We start from the raw sequence: 18776 nt of genomic DNA, 5'->3' as shown, positions 1-18776 counted from the left end.
ATATCAAATATATGGATTTAAACTATTTCACACAGATAGATATATTAGACGAGGAGGTGGAGTAGCCATATATGTTAGGGACAATTTGAAATGTAGTCTCAAAGAGGGAATCAAAACAGAGCCACACACAGAAACTATTTGGATTGAATTAAACGAAAAAGCTAATAATATTATAATAGGAGTAATATATAGGCCACCAAATTTAGACAGAATGGAAGCAAAGCATCTATGGGATGAAATATCTAGAGCATCTAGATCTAACAGTATTTATGTCATGGGTGACTTTAATTTTAGCGGAATAAACTGGTTGAACAAAACAGGGAATAGTGAAGCAGAAGATTTTCTAGAATTAATTGACGATTGCTTTCTTACGCAACACATTAAGGAACCAACACGGGAAAATAATATTTTAGATTTAGTGTTAACTAACAGGGAAACGCAAATTAATGACATCGAAATAGGGAGTGAGCTAGGGAGCAGTGATCACAAAGAAATCAGATTTAGCATAGAATGGAATAGACCAGTAGGAGAAAATTCTGTTAAAGTGCCAGATTTTCGAAAAGCTGATTTTAATAGCCTAAGAAATTTTTTGGGTCAAATTGATTGGAATGGCTTGGGTATGGGGTGTGGGCCGGTCTTGGAGCGAGACATGAACCCAGCGATAGGTGACTTAAATGGGGATTTCGATGTGGATTCAATATATAACTTATTTAAGAATATTCTAAACAAAGCACAGGAACGTAGTATACCATACAAATTGAATAGATCGTATACTAATGACCCAAAGTGGATAACAAAGAATTTGAAGAACCTTATAGGTAAAAAGAGAGCTTGGTACAAAAGGATTAAAAATGGGGAGGTCACTTTAGAACAGGAATTCGTACAACTGGTTAGAAATGTTAAAAAAGAGATAAGGAAAGCAAAAAGAAACTATGAAGTTCGCATAGCAGGGCAAGCAAAGACAAATCCTAAAGGGTTTTTTCAGTTATATCGTACTAAGACTAGGGAAAGGATAGGTCCATTAAAAACTGAGACAGGTCAAATAACAGATAGTGATGAAGAGATGAGTAGTATTTTTAATAAATATTTTGTATCTGTATTTACTAAAGAGGAACTTAACAATATGCCTTCAGCCGAACAAGTCTATGTGGGTGGGGACGAGGACAGGTTGACGAGTTTAGCAGTTACCAGGGAGGATGTTCTTAAACAAATAGTAAAACTCAAACCAAACAAATCCCCAGGGCCGGATGAAGTGTTTGCTAGGGTGCTTAAAGAATGCAAAGAGGAGCTTTGTGACCCACTGTCAACCATATTTAATAAATCAATAGAGTCAGGCAGAGTGCCAGAGTTTTGGAAAGTTGCTAATGTGATACCAGTTTTTAAGAAAGGAGATAGATCACTTGCGTCTAACTATCGACCAATTAGCCTAACGTCTATTGTGGGAAAGTTACTCGAATCTATAATAGCAAATAAAATTCGTCTTCATCTTGAAAAACATAAATTAATAATTGAGTCGCAACATGGTTTTATAAATGGCCGTTCATGTTTAACAAATTTGTTATCTTTTTATTCTAGCATTGTTGAGGCAGTTGATAGTGGTAAGGATTGCGATGTTGTATACCTTGACTTTAGCAAAGCTTTTGATACAGTGCCACATGAAAGACTGATTAAAAAAATAGAGTCTCATGGTATTGGGGGTGCTATATTAAGCTGGATTAGGGCATGGCTATACCAAAGGAAACAGAGAGTTAGTATAAATGGAATCAAGTCAGAGTGGGAAAATGTTGTAAGTGGAGTGCCTCAAGGCTCTGTCCTGGGACCTCTGTTGTTTATAATATATATAAATGATTTAGATTCAGGTTTGAGTAGCAACATTTGCAAATTTGCCGATGATACGAAAATCGGTAGGGAAATTAATTCGGAGGAGGACTCACTATCACTTCAAGTTGATCTAGATAGGGTTTTGAAATGGTCAAAGGATTGGCAGATGCAGTTTAATGCTGATAAATGTAAAGTTCTGAGGTTAGGTAATGATGATAGAGTTACAAGATACGAGCTAGATGGTGTTGTGATTGCGAAGTCGGATTGCGAAAGGGATCTGGGAGTTATGATTAGTAAGAATTTAAAACAAAAGGATCAATGCATAAATGTTCGTAATAAGGCAAATCGGACACTTGGATTTATTAATCGCAGCGTTAGTAACAAGACACCTGGTGTGGTTCTCAAGCTATATCTTGCTCTAGTTAGGCCCCATTTAGATTATGCAGTTCAGTTTTGGTCGCCATATTATAGAATGGATATAAATTCACTTGAACGTGTCCAGCGTAGGATGACTAAGTTAATTCCCCAAATTAGAAATCTTTCATATGAAGAAAGATTAACAAAGCTTAAGTTGCATTCACTGGAAAGGCGAAGAGTTAGGGGTGACATGATAGAGGTTTACAAGTGGATGAATGGACATAACCGGGGGGATATTAATAGGGTATTAAAAGTATCAACACAGGACAGAACACGAAACAATGGATATAAATTGGATAAGTTTAGATTTAGGAAAGACTTGGGTAAATACTGGTTCAGTAACAGGGTTGTTGATTTGTGGAACCAATTGCCGCGTAACATTGTGGAGGTGGGGTCCCTCGATTGTTTCAAGCACGGGTTGGACAAGTATATGAGTGGGATTGGGTGGTTATAGAATAGGAGCTGCCTCGTATGGGCCAATAGGCCTTCTGCAGTTACCTTTGTTCTTATGTTCTTATGTTCTTAATGGACATAACCGGGGGGATATTAATAGGGTATTAAAAGTATCAACACAGGACAGAACACGAAACAATGGATATAAATTGGATAAGTTTAGATTTAGGAAAGACTTGGGTAAATACTGGTTCAGTAACAGGGTTGTTGATTTGTGGAACCAATTGCCGCGTAACATTGTGGAGGTGGGGTCCCACAATGTTAAAGAGAAAATTCTGTTAAAGTGCCAGATTTTCGAAAAGCTGATTTTAATAGCCTAAGAAATTTTTTGGGTCAAATTGATTGGAAAGGCTTGGGTATGGGGTGTGGGCCGGTCTTGGAGCGAGACATGAACCCAGCGATAGGTGACTTAAATGGGGATTTCGATGTGGATTCAATATATAACTTATTTAAGAATATTCTAAACAAAGCACAGGAACGTAGTATACCATACAAATTGAATAGATCGTATACTAATGACCCAAAGTGGATAACAAAGAATTTGAAGAACCTTATAGGTAAAAAGAGAGCTTGGTACAAAAGGATTAAAAATGGGGAGGTCACTTTAGAACAGGAATTCGTACAACTGGTTAGAAATGTTAAAAAAGAGATAAGGAAAGCAAAAAGAAACTATGAAGTTCGCATAGCAGGGCAAGCAAAGACAAATCCTAAAGGGTTTTTTCAGTTATATCGTACTAAGACTAGGGAAAGGATAGGTCCATTAAAAACTGAGACAGGTCAAATAACAGATAGTGATGAAGAGATGAGTAGTATTTTTAATAAATATTTTGTATCTGTATTTACTAAAGAGGAACTTAACAATATGCCTTCAGCCGAACAAGTCTATGTGGGTGGGGACGAGGACAGGTTGACGAGTTTAGCAGTTACCAGGGAGGATGTTCTTAAACAAATAGTAAAACTCAAACCAAACAAATCCCCAGGGCCGGATGAAGTGTTTGCTAGGGTGCTTAAAGAATGCAAAGAGGAGCTTTGTGACCCACTGTCAACCATATTTAATAAATCAATAGAGTCAGGCAGAGTGCCAGAGTTTTGGAAAGTTGCTAATGTGATACCAGTTTTTAAGAAAGGAGATAGATCACTTGCGTCTAACTATCGACCAATTAGCCTAACGTCTATTGTGGGAAAGTTACTCGAATCTATAATAGCAAATAAAATTCGTCTTCATATTGAAAAACATAAATTAATAATTGAGTCGCAACATGGTTTTATAAATGGCCGTTCATGTTTAACAAATTTGTTATCTTTTTATTCTAGCATTGTTGAGGCAGTTGATAGTGGTAAGGATTGCGATGTTGTATACCTTGACTTTAGCAAAGCTTTTGATACAGTGCCACATGAAAGACTGATTAAAAAAATAGAGTCTCATGGTATTGGGGGTGCTATATTAAGCTGGATTAGGGCATGGCTATACCAAAGGAAACAGAGAGTTAGTATAAATGGAATCAAGTCAGAGTGGGAAAATGTTGTAAGTGGAGTGCCTCAAGGCTCTGTCCTGGGACCTCTGTTGTTTATAATATATATAAATGATTTAGATTCAGGTTTGAGTAGCAACATTTGCAAATTTGCCGATGATACGAAAATCGGTAGGGAAATTAATTCGGAGGAGGACTCACTATCACTTCAAGTTGATCTAGATAGGGTTTTGAAATGGTCAAAGGATTGGCAGATGCAGTTTAATGCTGATAAATGTAAAGTTCTGAGGTTAGGTAATGATGATAGAGTTACAAGATACGAGCTAGATGGTGTTGTGATTGCGAAGTCGGATTGCGAAAGGGATCTGGGAGTTATGATTAGTAAGAATTTAAAACAAAAGGATCAATGCATAAATGTTCGTAATAAGGCAAATCGGACACTTGGATTTATTAATCGCAGCGTTAGTAACAAGACACCTGGTGTGGTTCTCAAGCTATATCTTGCTCTAGTTAGGCCCCATTTAGATTATGCAGTTCAGTTTTGGTCGCCATATTATAGAATGGATATAAATTCACTTGAACGTGTCCAGCGTAGGATGACTAAGTTAATTCCCCAAATTAGAAATCTTTCATATGAAGAAAGATTAACAAAGCTTAAGTTGCATTCACTGGAAAGGCGAAGAGTTAGGGGTGACATGATAGAGGTTTACAAGTGGATGAATGGACATAACCGGGGGGATATTAATAGGGTATTAAAAGTATCAACACAGGACAGAACACGAAACAATGGATATAAATTGGATAAGTTTAGATTTAGGAAAGACTTGGGTAAATACTGGTTCAGTAACAGGGTTGTTGATTTGTGGAACCAATTGCCGCGTAACATTGTGGAGGTGGGGTCCCTCGATTGTTTCAAGCACGGGTTGGACAAGTATATGAGTGGGATTGGGTGGTTATAGAATAGGAGCTGCCTCGTATGGGCCAATAGGCCTTCTGCAGTTACCTTTGTTCTTATGTTCTTATGTCCCTCGATTGTTTCAAGCACGGGTTGGACAAGTATATGAGTGGGATTGGGTGGTTATAGAATAGGAGCTGCCTCGTATGGGCCAATAGGCCTTCTGCAGTTACCTTTGTTCTTATGTTCTTATGAGGGACCCCACCTCCAGCACGTTACGCGGTAATTGGTTCCACAAATCAGCAACCCTGTTACTGAACCAGTATTTACCCAAGTCTTTCCTAAATCTAAACTTATCCAATTTATACCCATTGTTTCGTGTTCTGTCTTGTGTTGATACTTTTAATACCATATTAATATCCCCTTTGTTATGTCCATTCACCCACTTGTAAACCTCTATCATGTCACCCCTAACTCTTCGCCTTTCCAGTGAATGCAACTTAAGCTTTGTTAATCTTTCTTCATGTAATTAAACAATTAGAAAAACTAAAACCAAACAAATCCCCATTGCCGGATGAAGTGTTTGCCAGAGTGCTTAAAGAATGCAAAGAGGAGCTTTCCGAGCCACTGTCTACCATATTTAATAAATCAATAAAGTCAGGCAGAGTCATGGAAGGTAGCTAATGTGGTACCAATTTTTAAGAAAGGAGATAGATCACTTGCGTCACACTATCGGCCAATTAGCCTAACGTCTATTGTGGGAAAGTTACTTGAATCAATAATTGCAAATATAATTCGTCTCCATCTTGAAAAACTTAAATTAATAAATGAGTCGCAACATGGTTTTACAAATGGCCATGTTGCGACTCAAGGACTTGACTCCATTTATACTAACTCTCTGTTTCCTTTGGTATAGCCATGCCCTAATCCAGCTTAATATAGCACCCCCAATACCATGAGCCTCTATCTTTTTAATCAGCCTCTCATGTGGCACTGTATCAAAAGCTTTGCTAAAGTCAAGGTACACAACATCACAATCCTTACCACTATCAACTGCCTCAACTATGCTAGAATAAAAAGATAACATAAGAACATAAGAACATAAGAACATAAGAACAAAGCATATTATTGCACTTACCGAGTATTATTGCACTTACCGAAACGTGGATGAATGTAGAAAATAGAGAACTATTAGCTGAATATCAAATATATGGATTTAAACTATTTCACACAGATAGATATATTAGACGAGGAGGTGGAGTAGCCATATATGTTAGGGACAATTTGAAATGTAGTCTCAAAGAGGGAATCAAAACAGAGCCACACACAGAAACTATTTGGATTGAATTAAACGAAAAAGCTAATAATATTATAATAGGAGTAATATATAGGCCACCAAATTTAGACAGAATGGAAGCAAAGCATCTATGGGATGAAATATCTAGAGCATCTAGATCTAACAGTATTTATATCATGGGTGACTTTAATTTTAGCGGAATAAACTGGTTGAACAAAACAGGGAATAGTGAAGCAGAAGATTTTCTAGAATTAATTGACGATTGCTTTCTTACGCAACACATTAAGGAACCAACACGGGAAAATAATATTTTAGATTTAGTGTTAACTAACAGGGAAACGCAAATTAATGACATCGAAATAGGGAGTGAGCTAGGGAGCAGTGATCACAAAGAAATCAGATTTAGCATAGAATGGAATAGACCAGTAGGAGAAAATTCTGTTAAAGTGCCAGATTTTCGAAAAGCTGATTTTAATAGCCTAAGAAATTTTTTGGGTCAAATTGATTGGAAAGGCTTGGGTATGGGGTGTGGGCCGGTCTTGGAGCGAGACATGAACCCAGCGATAGGTGACTTAAATGGGGATTTCGATGTGGATTCAATATATAACTTATTTAAGAATATTCTAAACAAAGCACAGGAACGTAGTATACCATACAAATTGAATAGATCGTATACTAATGACCCAAAGTGGATAACAAAGAATTTGAAGAACCTTATAGGTAAAAAGAGAGCTTGGTACAAAAGGATTAAAAATGGGGAGGTCACTTTAGAACAGGAATTCGTACAACTGGTTAGAAATGTTAAAAAAGAGATAAGGAAAGCAAAAAGAAACTATGAAGTTCGCATAGCAGGGCAAGCAAAGACAAATCCTAAAGGTTTTTTTCAGTTATATCGTACTAAGACTAGGGAAAGGATAGGTCCATTAAAAACTGAGACAGGTCAAATAACAGATAGTGATGAAGAGATGAGTAGTATTTTTAATACTACTGCAATTGACACCAAGTGCCCTCGATATCCATTCATTTCCCACTCCCTTTCTTGGAAGAATGCCACATATGATCGGGATTCCTCCCTTGCTCCTAACTAACTCTATGGCTGTTTTATACCTCTGAATCAGTTCCTCACTCCTGACTCGACCAACATCATTTCCTCCCACGCTAATGCAAATAATGGGATTGTTCCCATTACCAGCCATAATATCATTCATGTTGTTTATAATATCACCAATGCCAGCTCCGGGATAGCAAACCCTTAACCTGTTCCCCCTATCTCTAGCACAAAACGTTCTATCCAAATACCTTATCTGGGAATCTCCCACAACTAATGTTTGCTTAGGTACTTCCTTTACTTTCTGAGGGGCCTGCGCTTCCTTTCTCTTCCTTGCTTTCCCTTTTGCGCGATCCACAGTCTCTCCACAGCACTCGTCCTCCAAAAAGTATTAGTAGCTCTGTTTTCGGCTGAAGGCATATTGTTAACATTTGATAGTGGTAAGGATTGCGATGTTGTATACCTTGACTTTAGCAAAGCTTTTGATACAGTGCCACATGAAAGACTGATTAAAAAAATAGAGTCTCATGGTATTGGGGGTGCTATATTAAGCTGGATTAGGGCATGGCTATACCAAAGGAAACAGAGAGTTAGTATAAATGGAATCAAGTCAGAGTGGGAAAATGTTGTAAGTGGAGTGCCTCAAGGCTCTGTCCTGGGACCTCTGTTGTTTATAATATATATAAATGATTTAGATTCAGGTTTGAGTAGCAACATTTGCAAATTTGCCGATGATACGAAAATCGGTAGGGAAATTAATTCGGAGGAGGACTCACTATCACTTCAAGTTGATCTAGATAGGGTTTTGAAATGGTCAAAGGATTGGCAGATGCAGTTTAATGCTGATAAATGTAAAGTTCTGAGGTTAGGTAATGATGATAGAGTTACAAGATACGAGCTAGATGGTGTTGTGATTGCGAAGTCGGATTGCGAAAGGGATCTGGGAGTTATGATTAGTAAGAATTTAAAACAAAAGGATCAATGCATAAATGTTCGTAATAAGGCAAATCGGACACTTGGATTTATTAATCGCAGCGTTAGTAACAAGACACCTGGTGTGGTTCTCAAGCTATATCTTGCTCTAGTTAGGCCCCATTTAGATTATGCAGTTCAGTTTTGGTCGCCATATTATAGAATGGATATAAATTCACTTGAACGTGTCCAGCGTAGGATGACTAAGTTAATTCCCCAAATTAGAAATCTTTCATATGAAGAAAGATTAACAAAGCTTAAGTTGCATTCACTGGAAAGGCGAAGAGTTAGGGGTGACATGATAGAGGTTTACAAGTGGATGAATAAGAAGAACATAAGAACAAAGGTAACTGCAGAAGGCCTATTGGCCCATACGAGGCAGCTCACATTCTATAACCACCCAATCCCACTCATATACTTGTCCAACCCGTGCTTGAAACAATCGAGGGACCCCACCTCCACAATGTTACGCGGCAATTGGTTCCACAAATCAACAACCCTGTTACTGAACCAGTATTTACCCAAGTCTTTCCTAAATCTAAACTTATCCAATTTATATCCATTGTTTCGTGTTCTGTCCTGTGTTGATACTTTTAATACCCTATTAATATCCCCCCGGTTATGTCCATTCATCCACTTGTAAACCTCTATCATGTCACCCCTAACTCTTCGCCTTTCCAGTGAATGCAACTTAAGCTTTGTTAATCTTTCTTCATATGAAAGATTTCTAATTTGGGGAATTAACTTAGTCATCCTACGCTGGACACGTTCAAGTGAATTTATATCCATTCTATAATATGGCGACCAAAACTGAACTGCATAATCTAAATGGGGCCTAACTAGAGCAAGATATAGCTTGAGAACCACACCAGGTGTCTTGTTACTAACGCTGCGATTAATAAATCCAAGTGTCCGATTTGCCTTATTACGAACATTTATGCATTGATCCTTATGTTTTAAATTCTTACTAATCATAACTCCCAGATCCCTTTCGCAATCCGACTTCGCAATCACAACACCATCTAGCTCGTATCTTGTAACTCTATCATCATTACCTAACCTCAGAACTTTACATTTATCAGCATTAAACTGCATCTGCCAATCCTTTGACCATTTCAAAACCCTATCTAGATCAACTTGAAGTGATAGTGAGTCCTCCTCCGAATTAATTTCCCTACCGATTTTCGTATCATCGGCAAATTTGCAAATGTTGCTACTCAAACCTGAATCTAAATCATTTATATATATTATAAACAACAGAGGTCCCAGGACAGAGCCTTGAGGCACTCCACTTACAACATTTTCCCACTCTGACTTGATTCCATTTATACTAACTCTCTGTTTCCTTTGGTATAGCTATGCCCTAATCCAGCTTAATATAGCACCCCCAATACCATGAGACTCTATTTTTTTAATCAGTCTTTCATGTGGCACTGTATCAAAAGCTTTGCTAAAGTCAAGGTATACAACATCGCAATCCTTACCACTATCAACTGCCTCAACAATGCTAGAATAAAAAGATAACAAATTTGTTAAACATGAACGGCCATTTATAAAACCATGTTGCGACTCAATTATTAATTTATGTTTTTCAAGATGAAGACGAATTTTATTTGCTATTATAGATTCGAGTAACTTTCCCACAATAGACGTTAGGCTAATTGGTCGATAGTTAGACGCAAGTGATCTATCTCCTTTCTTAAAAACTGGTATCACATTAGCAACTTTCCAAAACTCTGGCACTCTGCCTGACTCTATTGATTTATTAAATATGGTTGACAGTGGGTCACAAAGCTCCTCTTTGCATTCTTTAAGCACCCTAGCAAACACTTCATCCGGCCCTGGGGATTTGTTTGGTTTGAGTTTTACTATTTGTTTAAGAACATCCTCCCTGGTAACTGCTAAACTCGTCAACCTGTCCTCGTCCCCACCCACATAGACTTGTTCGGCTGAAGGCATATTGTTAAGTTCCTCTTTAGTAAATACAGATACAAAATATTTATTAAAAATACTACTCATCTCTTCATCACTATCTGTTATTTGACCTGTCTCAGTTTTTAATGGACCTATCCTTTCCCTAGTCTTAGTACGATATAACTGAAAAAACCCTTTAGGATTTGTCTTTGCTTGCCCTGCTATGCGAACTTCATAGTTTCTTTTTGCTTTCCTTATCTCTTTTTTAACATTTCTAACCAGTTGTACGAATTCCTGTTCTAAAGTGACCTCCCCATTTTTAATCCTTTTGTACCAAGCTCTCTTTTTACCTATAAGGTTCTTCAAATTCTTTGTTATCCACTTTGGGTCATTAGTATACGATCTATTCAATTTGTATGGTATACTACGTTCCTGTGCTTTGTTTAGAATATTCTTAAATAAGTTATATATTGAATCCACATCGAAATCCCCATTTAAGTCACCTATCGCTGGGTTCATGTCTCGCTCCAAGACCGGCCCACACCCCATACCCAAGCCTTTCCAATCAATTTGACCCAAAAAATTTCTTAGGCTATTAAAATCAGCTTTTCGAAAATCTGGCACTTTAACAGAATTTTCTCCTACTGGTCTATTCCATTCTATGCTAAATCTGATTTCTTTGTGATCACTGCTCCCTAGCTCACTCCCTATTTCGATGTCATTAATTTGCGTTTCCCTGTTAGTTAACACTAAATCTAAAATATTATTTTCCCGTGTTGGTTCCTTAATGTGTTGCGTAAGAAAGCAATCGTCAATTAATTCTAGAAAATCTTCTGCTTCACTATTCCCTGTTTTGTTCAACCAGTTTATTCCGCTAAAATTAAAGTCACCCATGACATAAATACTGTTAGATCTAGATGCTCTAGATATTTCATCCCATAGATGCTTTGCTTCCATTCTGTCTAAATTTGGTGGCCTATATATTACTCCTATTATAATATTATTAGCTTTTTCGTTTAATTCAATCCAAATAGTTTCTGTGTGTGGCTCTGTTTTGATTCCCTCTTTGAGACTACATTTCAAATTGTCCCTAACATATATGGCTACTCCACCTCCTCGTCTAATATATCTATCTGTGTGAAATAGTTTAAATCCATATATTTGATATTCAGCTAATAGTTCTCTATTTTCTACATTCATCCACGTTTCGGTAAGTGCAATAATATCTATTTTTTCTGTGCAGACAAGAGCATTTAATTCGTTAATTTTATTTCTTAGACTTCTACTGTTAGTGTAATATACCCTAAGTGAATTGTTATTTTGCGGACCTTCTCTTTCCCTGATCGTTTTGCCAATTCCTTTCTCCCACAAACACATACTTTTATTACCTCCTTCCTCCAAATCAATTCCCATACCTCTATCTACTAACAGTTTAAACCCAAACAAACACCTCTAACCACTTCTTCTAGCGAGTTCGCAACAGCAACAACCCCAGCTCTCGATAGATGCACCCCATCACGAGCATACATTTCATTTCTTCCATAGAAGTGTTCCCAGTTGTCTATGAAAGATATTGCATTTGATTTGCAATATCTTTCCAGCCGGCAATTGACACCAAGTGCCCTCGATATCCATTCATTTCCCACTCCCTTTCTTGGAAGAATGCCACATATGATCGGGATTCCTCCCTTGCTCCTAACTGATTGATTGATTGATGAAGATTAAGCCACCTAAAAAGGTGGCACGGGCATGAATAGCCCGTAAGTGGTGGCCCTTTTAAGCCATTACCAGTATCAAGAGCTGATACTGGAGATCTGTGGAGGTGCGAATGCACCCTGCATGACGGGAGATGTCTCCCTTATGAATGTGTTAAGATGAAGATGAAGCAACCCAAAAGGTGGCACGGGCTTAAATAGCCCGTAAGTGGTGGCCATTTTAAGCCATTACCAGTATCAGGAGCTGATACTGGAGTATCAGCTCCGTCATGGAATGGACATAACCGGGGGGATATTAATAGGGTATTAAAAGTATCAACACAGGACAGAACACGAAACAATGGATATAAATTGGATAAGTTTAGATTTAGGAAAGACTTGGGTAAATACTGGTTCAGTAACAGGGTTGTTGATTTGTGGAACCAATTGCCGCGTAACATTGTGGAGGTGGGGTCCCTCGATTGTTTCAAGCACGGGTTGGACAAGTATATGAGTGGGATTGGGTGGTTATAGAATAGGAGCTGCCTCGTATGGGCCAATAGGCCTTCTGCAGTTACCTTTGTTCTTATGTTCTTATGTTCTTAATAAATATTTTGTATCTGTATTTACTAAAGAGGAACTTAACAATATGCCTTCAGCCGAACAAGTCTATGTGGGTGGGGACGAGGACAGGTTGACGAGTTTAGCAGTTACCAGGGAGGATGTTCTTAAACAAATAGTAAAACTCAAACCAAACAAATCCCCAGGGCCGGATGAAGTGTTTGCTAGGGTGCTTAAAGAATGCAAAGAGGAGCTTTGTGACCCACTGTCAACCATATTTAATAAATCAATAGAGTCAGGCAGAGTGCCAGAGTTTTGGAAAGTTGCTAATGTGATACCAGTTTTTAAGAAAGGAGATAGATCACTTGCGTCTAACTATCGACCAATTAGCCTAACGTCTATTGTGGGAAAGTTACTCGAATCTATAATAGCAAATAAAATTCGTCTTCATCTTGAAAAACATAAATTAATAATTGAGTCGCAACATGGTTTTATAAATGGCCGTTCATGTTTAACAAATTTGTTATCTTTTTATTCTAGCATTGTTGAGGCAGTTGATAGTGGTAAGGATTGCGATGTTGTATACCTTGACTTTAGCAAAGCTTTTGATACAGTGCCACATGAAAGACTGATTAAAAAAATAGAGTCTCATGGTATTGGGGGTGCTATATTAGGCTGGATTGGGGCATGGCTATACCAAAGGAAACAGAGAGTTAGTATAAATGGAATCAAGTCAGAGTGGGAAAATGTTGTAAGTGGAGTGCCTCAAGGCTCTGTCCTGGGACCTCTGTTGTTTATAATATATATAAATGATTTAGATTCAGGTTTGAGTAGCAACATTTGCAAATTTGCCGATGATACGAAAATCGGTAGGGAAATTAATTCGGAGGAGGACTCACTATCACTTCAAGTTGATCTAGATAGGGTTTTGAAATGGTCAAAGGATTGGCAGATGCAGTTTAATGCTGATAAATGTAAAGTTCTGAGGTTAGGTAATGATGATAGAGTTACAAGATACGAGCTAGATGGTGTTGTGATTGCGAAGTCGGATTGCGAAAGGGATCTGGGAGTTATGATTAGTAAGAATTTAAAACAAAAGGATCAATGCATAAATGTTCGTAATAAGGCAAATCGGACACTTGGATTTATTAATCGCAGCGTTAGTAACAAGACACCTGGTGTGGTTCTCAAGCTATATCTTGCTCTAGTTAGGCCCCATTTAGATTATGCAGTTCAGTTTTGGTCGCCATATTATAGAATGGATATAAATTCACTTGAACGTGTCCAGCGTAGGATAAGAACATAAGAACATAAGAACAAAGGTAACTGCAGAAGGCCTATTGGCCCATACGAGGCAGCTCCTATTCTATAACCACCCAATCCCACTCATATACTTGTCCAACCCGTGCTTGAAACAATCGAGGGACCCCACCTCCACAATGTTACGCGGCAATTGGTTCCACAAATCAACAACCCTGTTACTGAACCAGTATTTACCCAAGTCTTTCCTAAATCTAAACTTATCCAATTTATATCCATTGTTTCGTGTTCTGTCCTGTGTTGATACTTTTAATACCCTATTAATATCCCCCCGGTTATGTCCATTCATCCACTTGTAAACCTCTATCATGTCACCCCTAACTCTTCGCCTTTCCAGTGAATGCAACTTAAGCTTTGTTAATCTTTCTTCATATGAAAGATTTCTAATTTGGGGAATTAACTTAGTCATCCTACGCTGGACACGTTCAAGTGAATTTATATCCATTCTATAATATGGCGACCAAAACTGAACTGCATAATCTAAATGGGGCCTAACTAGAGCAAGATATAGCTTGAGAACCACACCAGGTGTCTTGTTACTAACGCTGCGATTAATAAATCCAAGTGTCCGATTTGCCTTATTACGAACATTTATGCATTGATCCTTTTGTTTTAAATTCTTACTAATCATAACTCCCAGATCCCTTTCGCAATCCGACTTCGCAATCACAACACCATCTAGCTCGTATCTTGTAACTCTATCATCATTACCTAACCTCAGAACTTTACATTTATCAGCATTAAACTGCATCTGCCAATCCTTTGACCATTTCAAAACCCTATCTAGATCAACTTGAAGTGATAGTGAGTCCTCCTCCGAATTAATTTCCCTACCGATTTTCGTATCATCGGCAAATTTGCAAATGTTGCTACTCAAACCTGAATCTAAATCATTTATATATATTATAAACAACAGAGGTCCCAGGACAGAGCCTTGAGGCACTCCACTTACAACATTTTCCCACTCTGACTTGATTCCATTTATACTAACTCTCTGTTTCCTTTGGTATAGCCATGCCCTAATCCAGCTTAATATAGCACCCCCAATACCATGAGACTCTATTTTTTTAATCAGTCTTTCATGTGGCACTGTATCAAAAGCTTTGCTAAAGTCAAGGTATACAACATCGCAATCCTTACCACTATCAACTGCCTCAACAATGCTAGAATAAAAAGATAACAAATTTGTTAAACATGAACGGCCATTTATAAAACCATGTTGCGACTCAATTATTAATTTATGTTTTTCAAGATGAAGACGAATTTTATTTGCTATTATAGATTCGAGTAACTTTCCCACAATAGACGTTAGGCTAATTGGTCGATAGTTAGACGCAAGTGATCTATCTCCTTTCTTAAAAACTGGTATCACATTAGCAACTTTCCAAAACTCTGGCACTCTGCCTGACTCTATTGATTTATTAAATATGGTTGACAGTGGGTCACAAAGCTCCTCTTTGCATTCTTTAAGCACCCTAGCAAACACTTCATCCGGCCCTGGGGATTTGTTTGGTTTGAGTTTTACTATTTGTTTAAGAACATCCTCCCTGGTAACTGCTAAACTCGTCAACCTGTCCTCGTCCCCACCCACATAGACTTGTTCGGCTGAAGGCATATTGTTAAGTTCCTCTTTAGTAAATACAGATACAAAATATTTATTAAAAATACTACTCATCTCTTCATCACTATCTGTTATTTGACCTGTCTCAGTTTTTAATGGACCTATCCTTTCCCTAGTCTTAGTACGATATAACTGAAAAAACCCTTTAGGATTTGTCTTTGCTTGCCCTGCTATGCGAACTTCATAGTTTCTTTTTGCTTTCCTTATCTCTTTTTTAACATTTCTAACCAGTTGTACGAATTCCTGTTCTAAAGTGACCTCCCCATTTTTAATCCTTTTGTACCAAGCTCTCTTTTTACCTATAAGGTTCTTCAAATTCTTTGTTATCCACTTTGGGTAATTAGTATACGATCTATTCAATTTGTATGGTATACTACGCTCCTGTGCTTTGTTTAGAATATTCTTAAATAAGTTATATATTGAATCCACATCGAAATCCCCATTTAAGTCACCTATCGCTGGGTTCATGTCTCGCTCCAAGACCGGCCCACACCCCATACCCAAGCCTTTCCAATCAATTTGACCCAAAAAATTTCTTAGGCTATTAAAATCAGCTTTTCGAAAATCTGGCACTTTAACAGAATTTTCTCCTACTGGTCTATTCCATTCTATGCTAAATCTGATTTCTTTGTGATCACTGCTCCCTAGCTCACTCCCTATTTCGATGTCATTAATTTGCGTTTCCCTGTTAGTTAACACTAAATCTAAAATATTATTTTCCCGTGTTGGTTCCTTAATGTGTTGCGTAAGAAAGCAATCGTCAATTAATTCTAGAAAATCTTCTGCTTCACTATTCCCTGTTTTGTTCAACCAGTTTATTCCGCTAAAATTAAAGTCACCCATGACATAAATACTGTTAGATCTAGATGCTCTAGATATTTCATCCCATAGATGCTTTGCTTTCATTCTGTCTAAATTTGGTGGCCTATATATTACTCCTATTATAATATTATTAGCTTTTTCGTTTAATTCAATCCAAATAGTTTCTGTGTGTGGCTCTGTTTTGATTCCCTCTTTGAGACTACATTTCAAATTGTCCCTAACATATATGGCTACTCCACCTCCTCGTCTAATATATCTATCTGTGTGAAATAGTTTAAATCCATATATTTGATATTCAGCTAATAGTTCTCTATTTTCTACATTCATCCACGTTTCGGTAAGTGCAATAATATCTATTTTTTCTGTGCAGACAAGAGCATTTAATTCGTTAATTTTATTTCTTAGACTTCTACTGTTAGTGTAATATACCCTAAGTGAATTGTTATTTTGCGGACCTTCTCTTTCCCTGATCGTTTTGCCAATTCCTTTCTCCCACAAACACATACTTTTATTACCTCCTTCCTCCAAATCAATTCCCATACCTCTATCTACTAACAGTTTAAACCCAAACAAACACCTCTAACCACTTCTTCTAGCGAGTTCGCAACAGCAACAACCCCAGCTCTCGATAGATGCACCCCATCACGAGCATACATTTCATTTCTTCCATAGAAGTGTTCCCAGTTGTCTATGAAAGATATTGCATTTGATTTGCAATATCTTTCCAGCCGGCAATTGACACCAAGTGCCCTCGATATCCATTCATTTCCCACTCCCTTTCTTGGAAGAATGCCACATATGATCGGGATTCCTCCCTTGCTCCTAACTAACTCTATGGCTGTTTTATACCTCTGAATCAGTTCCTCACTCCTGACTCGACCAACATCATTTCCTCCCACGCTAATGCAAATAATGGGATTGTTCCCATTACCAGCCATAATATCATTCATGTTGTTTATAATATCACCAATGCCAGCTCCGGGATAGCAAACCCTTAACCTGTTCCCCCTATCTCTAGCACAAAACGTTCTATCCAAATACCTTATCTGGGAATCTCCCACAACTAATGTTTGCTTAGGTACTTCCTTTACTTTCTGAGGGGCCTGCGCTTCCTTTCTCTTCGTTGCTTTCCCTTTTGCGCGATCCACAGTCTCTCCACAGCACTCGTCCTCCAAAACGTCAAATGAATTTGAAGTTGCTATGGCGTTTGAAGGCGGCTTTATCAAAGTCTTCTTAAGGCCCCTGTCTTTCGCAACTCTCCAAGACGAGGTCCCTTTACTGCTGGTCTCCTCCTTCGTTACTTCTCGTTGTTTTTTAAGCTGACGCACCTCCTCCCGCAGAGAGTCCAACTCTGTCCTCAGGGCTCCCACTAGAGTCAAAAATGACTCTAGTTAATGAGTTAAGGATGACTAAGTTAATTCCCCAAATTAGAAATCTTTCATATGAAGAAAGATTAACAAAGCTTAAGTTGCATTCACTGGAAAGGCGAAGAGTTAGGGGTGACATGATAGAGGTTTACAAGTGGATGAATGGACATAACCGGGGGGATATTAATAGGGTATTAAAAGTATCAACACAGGACAGAACACGAAACAATGGATATAAATTGGATAAGTTTAGATTTAGGAAAGACTTGGGTAAATACTGGTTCAGTAACAGGGTTGTTGATTTGTGGAACCAATTGCCGCGTAACATTGTGGAGGTGGGGTCCCTCGATTGTTTCAAGCACGGGTTGGACAAGTATATGAGTGGGATTGGGTGGTTATAGAATAGGAGCTGCCTCGTATGGGCCAATAGGCCTTCTGCAGTTACCTTTGTTCTTATGTTCTTAAAGGTAACTGCAGAAGGCCTATTGGCCCATACGAGGCAGCTCCTATTCTATAACCACCCAATCCCACTCATATACTTGTCCAACCCGTGCTTGAAACAATCGAGGGACCCCACCTCCACAATGTTACGCGGCAATTGGTTCCACAAATTAACAACCCTGTTACTGAACCAGTATTTACCCAAGTCTTTCCTAAATCTAAACTTATCCAATTTATACCCATTGTTTCGTGTTCTGTCTTGTGTTGATACTTTTAATACCCTATTAATATCCCCTTTGTTATGTCCATTCACCCACTTGTAAACCTCTATCATGTCACCCCTAACTCTTCGCCTTTCCAGTGAATGCAACTTAAGCTTTGTTAATCTTTCTTCATGTAATTAAACAATTAGAAAAACTAAAACCAAACAAATCCCCATTGCCGGATGAAGTGTTTGCCAGAGTGCTTAAAGAATGCAAAGAGGAGCTTTCCGAGCCACTGTCTACCATATTTAATAAATCAATAAAGTCAGGCAGAGTCATGGAAGGTAGCTAATGTGGTACCAATTTTTAAGAAAGGAGATAGATCACTTGCGTCACACTATCGGCCAATTAGCCTAACGTCTATTGTGGGAAAGTTACTTGAATCAATAATTGCAAAT

The sequence above is a fragment of the Procambarus clarkii genome, chromosome 73 (genome assembly GCF_040958095.1).
Source record: "Procambarus clarkii isolate CNS0578487 chromosome 73, FALCON_Pclarkii_2.0, whole genome shotgun sequence".
Classification (NCBI taxonomy): Eukaryota; Metazoa; Arthropoda; class Malacostraca; order Decapoda; family Cambaridae; genus Procambarus; species Procambarus clarkii.
This window is presented reverse-complemented; position numbering follows the sequence as displayed.